The 15,920-nt window shown below is 48.8% G+C and overlaps 1 protein-coding gene across 1 annotated transcript in view; it reads left to right on the top strand.

Moving 5' to 3' along the window:
- Window positions 1–5,090: 5,090 nt before the first annotated feature.
- Window positions 5,091–15,920, top strand: part of DCHS1 (dachsous cadherin-related 1) — a 33,799-nt gene continuing 22,969 nt past the window's right edge. The window contains exon 1 of the mRNA XM_074335911.1: window positions 5,091–5,380. The gene's annotated coding sequence lies outside the window, so the exon portion shown is untranslated. The remainder of the gene's footprint in view (window positions 5,381–15,920) is intronic.

Below are 15,920 nucleotides of genomic sequence, written 5' to 3'. Positions count from 1 at the left end.
AATTGTCTCTTCTGAATTCTTTTGAAATTTTATACTCAACCACCTACTAGACATCTTCATTTGGAATTCTAATGTATGTCTTAAACTCATCATGTCCAAAACCCAATTCATTATGTTATCTCTCCTTGTAAACTTGCTCCTCCTTTGTTTCCCCAACTTCATGAGTAGCATCACCAATGTATGACCCAGGAACAAGGAAGACATCTTGGAATCCTCCTATGCCACCCACCACTTCACACTTCTAGTCAGCCCCTGAATATTGTAGTTTTATTTCTTACTCCTCTTTGTTAATCCTACTATAACTAATTTAGTTTAGACCCTCAGTATAAGCTGGGCAATTGAAACTGACTCCTATCTGATCTCCTTTGATTCTCAATATTGAAGTCAAAATGATGTCCGTGTCATATAACCTGATCATTGTACTTCCCTTCTTAAATAAATCTTTCAATGGCTCCTCAGAGCCTGGACCCTTTTCATGACATAAAAAATCCTCCGTGATTTGGCCCTATTTACCTTTCCTGCTTCCTCCTTTCACACTATCCCATATACCCTACACTCCAGCCAAGTCAGTCTACTCAGGACCACCAGCACTATCCCTCAGACACCAACCTATGTGGCCAGAACCTATTTTCTTTCATGCCCTGGATTTTGAACACGGTGCTGTTTATTCCACCTGAAAATACTTTCTCCAACTTCTCCCTCTGCTACACTTCTACTCATCCTTCGAGATAAAGTTCCTGGGTCACCTTTGTGACACCATTAGCTGATGTCCCATCCCTGGACTGGGTTAGGAATCCCCTCGTTGCCCACAACCCCATGCTTTCCTTTATCATTATTCTTCCCAGTGATAATTTACAGATCTGTCTTCACAGCTTACTGCTAGCTCCTTGATCATATATTAACTATGTATTTTGAGTGTAAAGCTGACACACAATGGACATTTACATGTGTCTTCAATAAACAGAAAGGAAAAAATACATTTAGGTCAATTATATCTCAATAAAAGAAAAAGAAAAGAAATTTAGGTTCTCCTGTTCTAAAATCTCTCTGGCCCCTTGAAACACCTGCCCCTCACTGATATATGAGGTCTGACAATTAGGTTCGCGAACTTGTTGCAACGATGTTGCTAACCTTTTTTTATATCAGAGGGATTATTCATTAAGAATTTGTACCAACTGGACAGTTAACCAACTTTACTATTCGGAAGTGCTGAAAAGGCTGCGTGAAAAGGTTAGATGACCTGAACTTTTTGCCAACAATTCATGGCTCTTGCATCACCACAATGCACCAGCTCCCACAGCACTGTCTGTGAGAGTTTTTAGCCAGTAAACAAATAACTGTATTGGAACATCCTTGCTGCTCACCTAATCTGGTCCCCAGTGACTTCTTTCTTTACCCAAAGATAAATGAAATATTGAAAGGAAGACATTTGGATGACATTCAGGCATCAAGGGTAATGTGATGACAGCTCTGATGGCCATTCCAGAAAAAGAGTTCCAAAATTGCTTTGAAGGGTGGACTAAGCACTGGTGTTGGTGCATAGCTTCTGAAGGGGAGTACTTTGAAGGTGACTGTAGTGATATTCAGCAATGAGCTATGTAGCACTTTTTCTAGAATGAGTTCGCAAAGTTAATTGTCCAACCTTGTAGATCTCTCTCCTTCCCAGTAGTCAAGCCTCTTTAAAGAAAGAATGGTCGCTACTCCAAGTATTCAGTTCCTTTCCCCTCATTAGTTTCCACTCCTACCACTCCACCTGCCCCACTGTCTCCAAGGTCACCAATGGCTGCCCTCTGGCTAAACCCAATGGATACATTTCAGCCCTTACCTGCCTGGCCTCTTCTGTGTTGTTTGATCCTGATGACCACTCCCTGCTTCGTGGCTTCTTTATTGGCCTTTCCCTTGGCTTCAGTGGCACCATGGCTTCCCTTCCTTTCTTCTCTCTCTCCGGCCATTCCTTCTCACTTTCCTTTGAAGGCTGCTCGCACTCCTGTCTTCAACCTTTAAATGCTGGACTTCCTCAGGTCCTAGATTCCCTTTTCTCCCCAATGTAAATGCTGTTCCTGAGCAATCTTACTCACTCTCTTAGCTTCACTTACCATTTGTCACATTTTCTATATAAGGCTACCCAATCCTAAGGCGATTCCTCATTTCTCCCAATGAGAAAATCCCAAAAGCTATTTGGCCAACCTGAAAATTTATACCTTTGGGAATGAGGATGAAACAATCAAAAGTCTACTTCTACTAGCTAGTGTACTTTTTCAACCACCTTACTCATTTTCCAAAATGGATGACCTTCTTTTCAGTCATCTGACGGGTTTGGGAGAGGACACAGCACAATTTGAATCCACATATGATGCAGTCATTGGAAACTTTATCCCAAGTCACAAGACCCATTTGCATCACACCAGGGCAGTTGGTTTGGGCATGCATCCTGCAAAAGTATATGCATGACCTCTAAAAATCAATGCATTGCCTTTTAAAAATAATTTAATTGTTATTTTTTTTATTGAAGTATAATATGCATACAGAAAAGGGCACAAATCATCAGTATTCGGCTCAATGAATTGTCACCTATATAACATCACTCAAGCCAAGAAATAGAACATTTCCAGAGTCCCAGAAGCCCCTCCCAAGTACTACTGTATTACTTTTTTTTTTAATTGGGGAAGGGGAACAGGACTTTATTGGGGAACAGTGTGTACTTCCAGGACTTTTTTTTTTTCCAAGTCAAGTCGTTGTCCTTTCAATCTTAGTTGTGGAGGGTGCCGTTCAGCTTCAAGTTGTTGTCCTTTCAGTCTTAGTTGTGGAGGGTGCAGCTCAACTCCAGGTCCAGTTGCCATTGCTAGTTGCGGGGGGCGGGGGGGGGGCCAGCCCACCATCCCTTGTGGGAGTCGAACCGGCAACCTTGTGGTTGAGAGGATGCGCTCCAATCAAGTGAGCCATCCGGGAGGCAGCTCAGCTCAAGGTGCCGTGTTCAATCTTAGTTGCAGGGAGCACTGCCCACCATCCTTTGCGTAACTCGAGAGATTGAACTGGCAACCTTGTGGATGAGAGCCCACTGGCCCATGTGGGAATCGAACTGGCAGCCTTCGGAGTTAGGAGCATGGAGCTCTAACCGCCTGAGCCACCAGGCCAGCCCTACTGTATTGCTTTTTAAAGCAATCTTTAAAAAGTATATTTAGAGACATTCAACACATGCAGTTGTGAGGTCATACTACTGGAAATAGTTAGCAAAGCTGTGTTATATTTCTTTGACTATGGATTCTGTGTCATGTGACCTACACAAGCATCTGAAATAGTGTTCTTGAGGGCATTTCAGGTTAATGGGTCTTTCCCAAACAGTAAAAATAATTAGCATTTGAGCACTTACTATGTGTCAGGTACATAGTACTTTACATATATTAAATAACTTAATCCTTAGCCCCACTTGATAGATGAGAAAATTGAGGTTAAGTAACTTTCCAAAAGCTACACAGATTGAAAATGACAGTCTGGACCCCAAGTCAGGCAGTCTGGCTCCAGAGTCCACAAGCTTAGTCACCATACCATACTGCCCTTTCCAGTGGTTTGTTGTTCAAAATAAATGAGAGCAAACCCTGTAATATAAGAGACTTTGTAAGGACTCAAATATAAGGTTACTCCCTCTTTCCTGAGGGATGATTTTGGAAAAACAAATAGCAAAACCTCACCCTATATTCAAGCTTATACGGTATTTGCAGATGACTCCCAAATATTTATGTCCATCCCAGACCACCCTTCTAAGCTGCAGACCTACCTAACAAGCACTTCAAAGTCAGCAGCCCAAATGGAAAGCCATCATCTTTACAGGCTACTCCTGCTCCTTTTGTCTAGCACAGTGAATGTCACCACCATCCACCCAGCTGCCAAGCCAGAAACCTGGATGTTCTCAGGGACTCCAGCCTCTCCTTCACTCCTCTCTTTCAAAATCACACTCCCTTCTGCTTTAACTGAAACTTTGTTCTCTCTCCCCCGAAGTTCCTGATTTCTTTGTACCATTTGAATAAGTCTCAAGTCCAGAATACCTTTGGACTCACAGCAATAAGAAAGAAAGACAGGGAGGGGTCAAAACTATTCTAGGTCTTTAATACTCTCTCCCTGTGTCTGATTTCACTTCTCATTTTCTCTACCTTGGCTCCTCAAGCCTCTTCCCACCTCCCTGTCCAGTTTCCATCTCACTTTCCTTTTCTGAGGATTAACCGAGTTAGACCACCCTCCCTACAACTTTGTTCTAATACTCTCCAATCTCTGGCCTCAAATTTGGGATGAAAGAGGAAGTGAGGGAAAGAGAACTAGGTGATGAAGAGGGAAAAGGGAAAAAGAGCACGGGACAAATAGAAGTGATAGGAGGAGGGAATAGAGAGATTAAGATGGAAGAAGAGGATGGGGAAAGAGAAGCACAGGGACAAGAGGGATGTCAGAAGGGAATGGGGAGAAGGTAGGAGGAGAAGGGGGTGATAAGGAGGAGACGGGAAAAGGGTTTGGGGAGAAAGATGAAAAGAAGAGATGGAGAGAACGGGGTGGGGAGACAGGAAAGGGAGAAGGGCATAAGAGAAGGGTTGAGGAGAACTTGATGTGGAGAAGAGGTTGGGAAGAGAGGACGGAGGGGTTGGGGGTGGGGAGAAAATGATGGAGAGAAGGGGTGAGAAGAAGCGGATGGGTTGAAAGGGAGAGGAGAATGGAGAGGAAACGGCTGGGAGGGAGAAGGGTTGGGCGAGAGGGAGAACTGGACAGTGAGGGAGAAGAGGGGACTAAGGGGGAATGGGGAGTGGGAAAGAAGATGGAAGGGGAGGACGAGAAGGAGAAGGGGACGAGGAGAGAGGACAGCGAGAACGGGATGGGAGGAGGGGACGGGACGCAGTGACCCGGAGAAAGGAAGAGAACAGGGACGTGGGGACCGCGCGGCGCTGGGGCAGGATCCGGTGCCGGGGACTGAGGCCGGGAAGTCGAGGGGCGGAGGAGGCCCGGCGGGCGCTGGGGGGGCCGCGGCACCCAGCGCGCGTGGGGGCGGGGGTTCCGCGGACGGAGGGGCGGGGGCTCGGGTTACCGCGCGGAGGGCGGGGGAGGGGAGGGGAGAGGAGAAGAGGGGAGGGGGCGCGGGGCCGCGGCGGCGAAGCTCGCATCCTCTGCGGGGCCGCTGTGCAGGAGGCGGCGCCCCGGCGGTGGCGGCGACGGACAGATCGACCGACGGCCAGGGCCGCGCGGACCGACGGCCGGCTGCCCGGAACTGATCGCGGGTCGGGAGACAGCGGCGGCGGACGATGCGCGGCCCCAGGCCCCGTGCGGGCGGGCGCTGCCCGGGGGGCTGATCGCGGCCGGACGGCGCCCCAAGACCGGGCGAGGGAGCCCGCGCCGCGCGGAGGTCAGTGCCCGCGGCCACCCGGCCCGTCCGGCCGCGCCCGCCCGGCCCCCAGGGCTCTCCCGGGCGGCGGCGGCGGTCGTGGAGCCGGGGGCTTTGTTCTGAGCCGGAGACAATGGGGGAGGGGGGGCGGCCTGGGCCTGCGAGAGGAGGGCGAGCGTGAACGTGAGCGCGGGGGCAGGGCCTGAGGGTCTTTGTGTGCGTGTGTCATCGATGCGGGGTGTGTGTTGGCGTATGAGTGTACCGGGGGTGCAGGGTGCGGGCAGCGTGTGTGTGTGTGTGTGTGTGTGTGTGTGCGCGCGCGCGCTCGCTACTCCGAGTGTAAGTGCATGAGCTGGGTGTGAGTCAGTGCGTGTCACTATGAGTGTGCCGAGGGTGCGGGGTGCGGACAGCGTGTGTGTGCGCTACTCCGAGTGTGAGTGCATGGGCTGGGTGTGAGTGCGTGTCAGTGCGTGTCACTAGGAGGTTGTGTGCCCATGTGTGTCTGCTGGCCGTGTGTGTGTATGTGCGTGTCACTCCGAGAGTGTGTGGGTTGGAATGAGTGTTTGTCATGGTGAGGGAGTCCCTGTGATGGGGGTGGGGGGGGGAGAGAGAGAGAGGAGATTGTGTGTTGCCTGCCTCTCTGTAGGAGCCATGTGTCAGAATGTGGAGGATGGGTGTGTGACAGAGACAAACTGAGAGACAAAGAAACTGAGGGAGAGAAGTAAAAAGAAGTAGAGAGACAGGGAAAGCCTGAAGTGGAGGCGGGTCACCCAGGAAGGTTGTTCTGAGTTTGTGTCCAGGACACCTCCATCAGAATCCTGTGCTAGGGACAGAGGGAGGTCACCATAGGCCTGCTCCCACGTGGAGGGGGTGGGGAGAGGGAGTTCTAGACGCACAATGAACTCAGTGTGGTGTGGGCTGGGCCGGCAGCCACAGGGTCATAGGCCAGAAAAATATTGTTGCTTATGTCAACTCCTCAAATACCCACAGGGGACACAGTCATAGCCTTACTCAACCCACAGGGGACACAGTCCCAGGCAACGCATATTCACAAGAGATGCCTTCAAAGCCATCACACACCCCCAGGAAGCACTTTCAGAGCCAACCACACCTACAGAAGTTGCTTTCAGGACAACACACACCCATGGTAGAAATGATACAGCCAATACATTCCCATAGAATCATTATTAAGGCCAACACATACTGTGAGAGGCACTGTCACAGCAATACACATCCATTGGAAACACTGTCACAGCCAACCCATCATCTGGGTTATACTTCGTCAGAGCTACTTGTAAATAGCAGGTGTCCCAGAGACCTGACACTAGCAGAAAGCTGTGTTGCGATCACCTTTGCCACACACCTACCTGCACAACCCATAGGAGATACACTTTTAGGTGACATACACACACCACAGAGTGAGCTGTCCCAGATGCTAAATAAACTCCCATTAACTTACGATGCTCAAACCATTACTCCTCATCCATAGACTGCCCAGGCTTACCCTTGTTCCCTGAAAACTTGGGGACCTGGATCAGTCTTCCACTCACCCATGGTTCTAAGTGTCCCTCCAAAACCCCAGCCTCACAGTTTCTTGAGCTTCTTAGCTCCTTTTACCTTCTTCTCCCCTCCCAGGACGACTCTGTAGAACTGGTCCATCTCTAAAATTCTAAACTCCTGAATTCCACTCTCCATTAGAGCCTCCTGTGTTCTTCCCAGCTCTCAAATACTCTTACTCCCATTTCACTTACTTTTCAACCTCATTATGACCTCTTGCCCTTGCCCTCTTTGCTTTCTCCTTATCTGCCACTTCATGGCTTTGTGAGCTCCTTCCAGTTTCTATGTCCAGGACCATCCCTTCAGCCACTCCTTGGTCAATCTTGGTTACATTGTATTTGAGCCCGCTGATCCCACAAAGTTTTAACTCGAGCTGGAATGAGCTCTCAGCCACACTAAGTGATGCTTCTATAAATTCATGGCTTCTATAAATTCCACCCTTAACTGGGCCCTCCATAAATAAATAAATAGCTGAATTTGTTTTCTATTTTCATCACACCCCTTAACTCCGCATCCCTCACGCCATTGTTTTCAGCAGATTAACTAGTCAATCCGCTGGTTCATTCATTCAGCAAACATATATTAAGCACCTACTCTGTGCCAGGCAGTGTGGTAGGTGCTGGCATTATAAGGATGAACAAAATGGACATGGTCCTTGCCTTTATGGAGTGTACAGGTTATGGGGTGCGTGCTGTAACATGACAACACATAGCAGGGAAACCTAAACCAGTGTAAGGAGGTCAGAAGAGGCTTTCTGGAGGAAGTGACATGTATGCTTCAGATTGATGGATAAGTAGGGAATCAACCAAACAAAGGAGAATGAAGGTGAGATGGAGTGGGTGGAGACTATCCCAAGCCAAGGAAGCAGCATGAGAAAGCCCACATGAAGAAAGTGATGGATGTTTGAAGCATAAAGCAATCCAGTGAGCCTGGCATTAATAGTATGATGTGAGGAGAGGTGAGAGAGTCTGGAAGAGAGAGATCAATGGAGGGTTAATTCTATCATGCAGTTCTGGCAGGTCATATGAAAAAAATTGATCCAACTCAAGAATAATGGAGTCACCAAATCATTTGAAGCTGTGGTGTGATATGATCAGATCTGTTTTAGAAATATCACTCTCACAGCAGTGTGGCGGCTGTAGGGAGGAGTCTGAAAAGGGGGAGGATAGTTGGCTGTTGCAGGAACCCAGGAGGGGATCACGCAGTCCTACACTGGAGTAGTGGCAGTACAGAGAGAGGAAGTAGATGGTCTCAAGAGTTCTTTAGGCAGTGGGGTCAGCAGGGCTCAATGATAGAATGGATGTGGAGGTTGAGGGGAGGGAGGAAGTAGGAGCAGATAACCTGGTCTACTCGAACACTGAGAAAACTGAGGCCATCCAGTTTGAGTTCCTTCAACTTTCTGCTTCCTACCTCAAATTTTATCTGCATCCTCAACTTTTTTTCCTTCTTTCCTATAATAATGAAGAAGCATCTCTTCTATTTAAGACCCCTCCTCCACCTGTGTTGTGGATCACTATCCCCACCCGCCTCTACAGGAATCTGACTCCACTAATTAGTCAGTGTCTTACCCATGTCTCTAGTTTCTCCCTCTGTACCTGTTCCTCCTGTGAGCACATGAAGAAGCTCCAGCCTCTGCTACCTTCTTAACACTGTAATACCCGATTAAGTAAGAAACTCATTTTGCTTCACTGCCATATTTTGTGACTGCCTTCTGCATGGAACTGCTCCCACTTCCTATTTACTCCTACTCCACCAATGTAACTGCTCTCCCTAAGAGAAAGTAACCTCTCACCTGCCAACTCTAGAGGCTCTTTTCCATAGTCCTCTACAGCTTGACCTTTTGGCAAGATCTGACATTGCTGACCATCCTTTTCTCTTTGAATCAATCTTGTTTTATGGCTTCTGAGCCACCATTTAATCCTGTCAACATTTAATGAGCTCTCATGTGCCAGCCACACTGCTACGTGATGGGAACATTATGATAGAAGACACTATTCCTATCCTCAAGAAGTTTAAACTTCAATAGGGGAAACAGGCAAATAAACAGATGATTCCAGTATGGTGGGATCTGTTCATCTCTCTCCCAGAACTCCTGGCTGTTCCTTCTCAGTCTGCTTTGGGGGCTTCATTTGGTGGTTCTTAAATGTTACTGTTCCTTAGGGTTCTGGCTTGGACCTTCTTACTGTTTCACTGTATACACCCCTCTGGGTGATCCATTTCATTCATTTCCAGAACTTGATCATCTATACAGGCTGATGATTCCCAAATATCTACCTCTTCTAGACCTCTCTTCTGACCTCCAGACTTCAAATCTGCTTCCTTTCTTTTCTATGTAGCTCACAATCCCCTTAACATGTCCAAACCTGAACTTATCATTCCTTCCTCCCCCAAACCACTATCCCCACTCATTTATCAAGCTACAAACCCAGGAAGTAACTGTAGCCACTCCCTTCTCTCCACATGTGCTATAACCCAGAAAGTCACTGGAACCTGTTGGTTCTACCTCTTTTCCAGCTTTGTCTGATATTCCCTTTCCTTGATGGCCTCAGCTACTGCCCTCACCTCACCATCTTTTCACATAAATTATTGAAAGAGCCTTCTAACTTGTCTCCCTAGAGTTGTACTCTTCCCTCTTCTAATCCATTCTTCTCATTGCAGCAAGAGGAATCTCCCTAAAGTACAAATCCAACCATGTCATTCCCTGCTCAGCATTCTTCAGTCTTTCCATTGTCTTGGGTGAAATCTCTATTTTAACAAGGCTTATGAGATCCTCATTTTTTGACTCCCCCCAGCCTCCCCAGCCTCATCACCTGTCCCATTTTCCCAGCTCCATCACATTGTGATTTCCAGACATATTGAATTCTTTGTAGTTTTCCAAAGACACTGTATTCTTCTGTGCTTCTGGCCCTTTGCACATACTACTCTCTGCCCTAAAAGCCCTTCACTTCCTCCTGCTCCTGGGTAACCTCTTCCCATCCTCAGATCTGATCTCAAACCCTCCCTTTCCTGACTTCACTAGACAGGCTGGGGAATCCTCTTGTCTTATTGCTGTCATTGCCTCGTCCCTGTTCTGTCTCTCTGACTGGGCTGGGACCTCAATGAGGGCAAGCTTGCATATTAGTAACTGGCATGTCCCCAGGGCCCCTCTACAGATTCTGGGCAATGCACAAATGAATAAATAAATGAGGCACCTCATAGCACATCCCTCACCCTCATTCACTCTTCAAAAGACTGACGTCTGGTCTCAGCTGCCCACACAGTCCAGACATTTCCACTCCCTTCCCCCACAACTTATCTTTCCTCACCCTATGCTCTCTCCCTTTCACCTGGGCTTCTGTTTTCCTGGGTCCTCTTCCTCTCCCCTCTCTGTACTTTATTTCTCTTTCATTCAGTTATCAAATATTTAAGGTTCCACTGGCAATTTGCAGATCCAAATCTGTTGGGCTAGTTGCCTCCTGGGGTTTTTGAAGGCAATGAAAGATGAGGAAACTGTGACCTGCCATCAGGCCACAAGGCACTACAGTGCTTTGCCACCTGTTCCACTCCACCAGGCCCCCTTCCCTGGAGGTGCCATAGGCAGCTCCTTCCTCTAACACTCCCTCACATACACCTGCTCTGAGTCCTGCAGCTCCTGGCAACCTGGCCCTTGCACTTCCTGATATCAGCTTCCCAGATACTGTCCTCTTCCCCTTCCTGTGTATCAGTGGTAATGGAAGCAAGACTAGACTTTCTGATGCTTGCAAACCAAAAGTCCATCCTGGGGGTTCATGCTGTTGGATCCCATCTTTTTCCTGGCTTCCCGCTGCCTGCCCCTTCCTTCAGCTCCAGTGTCCATGTTTCCAGGGTAATCTTTGACTTCCAGGCATTTTCAACCACTGCCACTTGGGAGGGGCTTCTCAGTTCTTATATCCCCTGGTGAGAGGGCATCTCCTCCCAGCAATCCACCTGGAACCCCCAAGCCTGAGTGAGGATACCCCTCTGTTTTGCGTAGCACACTACAATCTGTTTATGTTTCTATCTCTAAGCTGCTCAAAGGAAGGAACTGTTGTCTTTTAGGGCCTAGAACACACCTCCCATAAGGTTGGTGAGGAAGGAGGATATACCTCAGATCTTCCAGCTACACCATCTGCCACCTGGGTGACCTTAGCTTCTCTGAGCTCCCCTTTTCTCAGGTGAAAATGGAGGTAACATTAAGAGAGTTGTTTTGAGGACTCAGAAAGAAAACAACTGGTAGGTGCTCAACTCTCAACTTAGTTAATTTGATTTCTGCCATCTCAGTCCTTCTACTATGCTCTCCTGCCCCTCAACCTCCAACTTCCCCAAACTTCTTCCCTTTCAACATCTCTGGGTTGCTACATCTCCAACTTCTCTGCTAGCTCCAGCCTCACCGGTCTCCTCTGCAGTCCAGACTCTGATTGCCATGGTCAGACCTTAGGATGACGCTCTTGCTGCCCATCACCACCACCCCTAGTTCCCTCCCCATGTCCGGGTCTCCCTACCTGTGAACATAACGAAGACAGACACTTGATCTCTCCAAGTCACTGTTGTTTCTCTACTGCTTAATATGGTGTTTGGCACATGGTAGGTCTTCAATAGATAACTGTTGAATAAATCTATTAATGAGTCATTTCACAAGCATGCCCTGGGCTTGCCTCTCCCCATGTTTTTCTTTGTGTCCTGGAGACCTCCAAGCATCCTCTGGTCCTTTCTCCTGTCTCACCACATGACTCCATGCCCACCTGACCCTTTACCTGTACTGGCGGTTACCTCATCACTGAGGTTCTCCTCCTCTAACCCACCCCGGGCACACTGCCAGAGTTCGCCTAAAGCAGAACTTTGCTCATTCTCCTTCCCTGTTCTGTCGCTTGGCCAGTTACATGGCCCTTTATCAGGGCATTCCAAGCCCTCCAGCAGGGAAGCAACATGGTATAACAGAAAGCACTAGCTTTGGAGTCTGTCAGAGCTGCGTTCCAGATGTTTCTCTGCTACCCGCTCTGATCCTCAGTTTCCTCATCTGTGAAATAATACTTATCCCAGGGTTATTGTGTGTGTCTGGCACACAACAATAGCAGCTGATATTTATTGAACTCTCACTGTGTGCCAGACACCATACTAAGTTTTTGTAGCATTCTTTCATTTAACTCACATCAACTACACTAATCCCCATTTTACAGAAGAAAAAACTAGGGTTAGATAGGTTAAACAACTTCCCCAGGGTTATGCTGCAAGTGGTAGAGTCAGAATTTGAACTCAAGTCTGTCTGACAGCAGAGCCCATCTTCTGTTAACAAGTCACGCTTGTGCACTTATAAAATGCTTCCTTGTGTGCCTGTTCAAACTGCAAACGTAGTCCCTACTTTATAAATGAGGAAATGGAAGCACTGAGAAATTAAGTGGCTTGCCCAAGGTCCCACAGCTAGTAAGTGTGAAGCTGGGCAGAAATCCAGTTGGTTTGGCCCCAGCGTCCACATCTTTCCTATTATCGTGTCCTGCTTCACTGTGATATATTGTAGGCGTGCAATAAGTGCACTGATGAGTGAATCTATGCTGACATCTGGTCTATGGCTAGTTGTTAGTTCATTCTCTCTCATTTCCCACTGCAGGAGGGTTGCATCCTTATGGCCCTCCTAAAACTGTTCTCCCCAAGATGCCTAGTGAACTCCTTACTGCTAAAGTCAGTGGCCACTTCTCAGCCCTCATCTTACTTAACTCTCAGCAGCATTGGATGCTATCAATCCCTCCCTTCTGGTTGAAATGTTTCCTCCCTTAATTTCGGTGATACTGCCTCCTTCTCCTCTCCAGGAAAAATAAAGGTCTCCTCAGTCTGTGCCTTAAATGCGACTGTTATCCAGGGTTCTGTTCTAGACTTCCTTCCTACACTACCTGTCCTTTTTGGTGGTCCCCACACCCATGGCTTTCAGTTATCTCTTGATTGATCCAAATCCATATCTCCAATCCAGACCTCTCTCCTAGGTACCAGATCCAACTGTATCTGGGACATCTCCACGTGGGGATCCCAACAGGCACCTGAAAAATGGCTTCTCCTCTGTGGTATCCTAATGGCACCATTTCAGAAACCAAGACAGAAGCCTGGAGTCAGTCTAGAGCCCTTCTATTCCTTCACCCTTCCTGAAGAGTCAGTCGCCAAATCTTGTCAGCTTTACCTCCTTGTATCTTTCTACTTTGTGTCCTCTCAATCCCACTGCTCCTGACCTGGGCTGTAACAGACACCTCATACCTGTCTCCCTCCTCCCGTAAGTTCTCTTCTTCAGGCCTCCTTGGCTCACTAGGATGCTCTCCCCTCAGCTCCCTGCCATCTCTTCCTCTCTCCACCTTTCGCTTCTCCCTGAATCCCAAGCAGTGTGGAGTGCATAGTCCTGGGATCCAACTGAGGCTGTGTGAAGTCAGGAAAGTTGTTTCACTCTGAGCTTCAGTTTTCTCAATGGAAGGCGGGACACTTTCCTCACAGGGTTGTTATGATGATTAAATGAGATACTGTCTGTGAATTGCCTGGCGAAGGGCCCAGCACACCGTAAAAGCTCAGAAAATAGACAATAGACATTCTTTCTGCCTCCTCTGCTCACATCCGTCCCCAGCCTCTCCCTGAGATGCCTCCTGGGAACCAGTCCTCGGGAGGGACAAAGCCAGGCTCCAGGTACTGCCCGGCCATGGGCCCATGGGATTGTCCCAAGGCTATCCAGGGAAGCCAGTTTGTCAGCTTTCCCCTCCTCCCTTCCTCAGCCTCCTCTCCTCTCTGCCCCCGCCCCTACCCCTGCCTCTGTCTCCTGCCTCTGTCTACCTGCCCACCCCACGTCTCCAGGCTAGCTGTTCCTGTTTCTGACTTAACCTCCCCTTTCTGCATTAACTCCACTCACTCTTTCCTTTGCCATACACGCTCACTCTCCCTCAGTTTTGCGCCGTGTCCTCTACCCACCAGAACTCTCTCCTCTCTTTTATGCCTAGCACTGTATACGCCACCTCCTTTTGCTCACCGAGGCTACCCTCTTCTTCTTCCACTTCTGTGCCAGTCTGCCTTTCATAGCCCCCCTCCTCACCCTGTTGTCTTTCTTGTCCCTGCCCCTCCCTGGCCCTGGCACAGGAAGTTAAGGGAGGAGGTCTGGGAGGTGCCAGCAACCTCAGCCTACTTCCCCTTCTGTACCTCGGGCCACTCCTCTGCTTCCTCCTGGAGCACCCCCTTCCCTTATGATCCCCTACTCCTCCCCCAACCCACTTCTCCGTCCTTTCCCATGTTCCCCCTGCTCCCAGGTCCTATAGACACACAGGCTGCGAGTGGGGGAGAGGATTGACATCACATTGCAGGCCCCAATGAACAGTCTTGCCCCTCCCCCCCTAACGAGAACCAGCTGTGGTTCCAGAGGCCCAGATGTGGGGCTAGAGGGGGAGAGTGGGATTGAGCCAGAGGACAGAGTAACAGGACTAGGACAGAGTGAGAGCATGTAGCAAGGCGGAACTGGGTGGGAGAAGAGGTGTGACAGAGCTGGGGAAGAAAGAAGACAGATCTGGGCAAGAGGCAGGACAAATTGGGGAAAGAGACAAGATGGATGGTTTAGGCTAGATCTGGGGGAAGGGATGGGACAAACCTGGAGAGGGAAAGAGACAGGAACAAGGAGGAGGAGCAAGTCTTGTGGAAGAAGCAGTGAGAAACACTGGACAGATGGGGGGAGATGGTGCTGAGAAGAGAGTTGGAGAGAGGATGAGACAGTCTCAGGAGAGAGTCTGGAGTTCGAGTTTGGAATTGGAAGCCCTGGAGCAGGAAGTGATGAGGCACAGTCCAGACAGAGGCCCCAGGGACCTAGAGGTCACAGCTGCAGCCGCAGAGCTGACCACGAGTGCCCCGGCAGCATGTGTGAGAGCATGCCTGCGTGTGGACGGCTCTGCAAGTGTATGTGCTTGTGCCTGTCTGTGTGAGCCTGTGCGTGTGTGAAAGTGGGTCTGTCTCTGTGTGGAAGGGTGGGTGTGTGGGAGTGTGCCTGTTTGTATATGGGGGGGGGGTTCTCTGTGTGAATGTGCCTGTCCATGTGAGCATGTGAGGCCTGTGAGAAAACGTCTGTGTCTGTGTCTGTGTGTATTATGCCTGTGCTTGTGTGTGTGTGTGTGTGGGGGGGTGTCCATGTGATTGAATTTGCTCATATGTGTGTGAAAACATGTTTCTCTGTATCTGTGAGGAGGGTATCTACATATGTGCACTGGCTATGTGTCTGTTAAAGCAGCCTGTCCATGTGTGTATGAGTGTGTGTTGTGTGCTTGTATGTGTGAGTCAGTGTGTGTGGGTCTGTGACTTTATGAGTATACACCTTTGTGTGTCCACTGTGAGAGTGTATTGGGGGACTTTGCACTGGACAGGGACCCAGGATGGGTGATGAGGAGGGCACCGGGGTCTACACAGGTTGGGAGAAGGGACATCTGCCTGGGTCCGAATCCCTCCTCTTCAAGGTTGATCATTCACCTGAGCTTTTATCTCATACCAGTCATGCATCCTTTCATTCAAAAAATGTATTGATTATACACTATGTGCCATGTTCTGTGTTACACATAAAGGTGAGTAAGTCACAGTCTTGGCCTTCAAATAGTTGACATTCTGTTTCTAGGTAGGGAGACAGGGAGTTATAGCATAGTGTAATAAGTGCATTGACTTCACTGTTCATTTTCTTCTCTCCCCAGCAACCATAACGGCTTTCTCTCCACTGACTAGTTAAATGAATAGGACCAACTGTTAACCTTTGATGTTTAACTCGGTCTGTCGGCCTAGATTCCTGGGCGCCTGGGCCATCCTTGTACACTCAGCCTCTCCCATCTTTGAATCAGGTCTATGTTCACTCTGACCTCCTTGTTCTGAGTCTCTCTGACTAGTTATTCCATAGGGCAGCGCCATGGGCTTCTCAGACTTGAGCCCCAGGGAAAGCGGTCTTAGTGCACACATAGAATCCCAGAACTCTGAAGCCGGGATGAGGGGGCCCAACAGGGATGGTACTGGGAACTGATGA

Source organism: Rhinolophus sinicus, linkage group LG06, assembly GCF_036562045.2.
Source record: "Rhinolophus sinicus isolate RSC01 linkage group LG06, ASM3656204v1, whole genome shotgun sequence".
Taxonomy (NCBI): Eukaryota; Metazoa; Chordata; class Mammalia; order Chiroptera; family Rhinolophidae; genus Rhinolophus; species Rhinolophus sinicus.
Note: the sequence above shows the minus strand (reverse complement) of the source record. Positions and strands in the feature narration are given on the sequence as shown.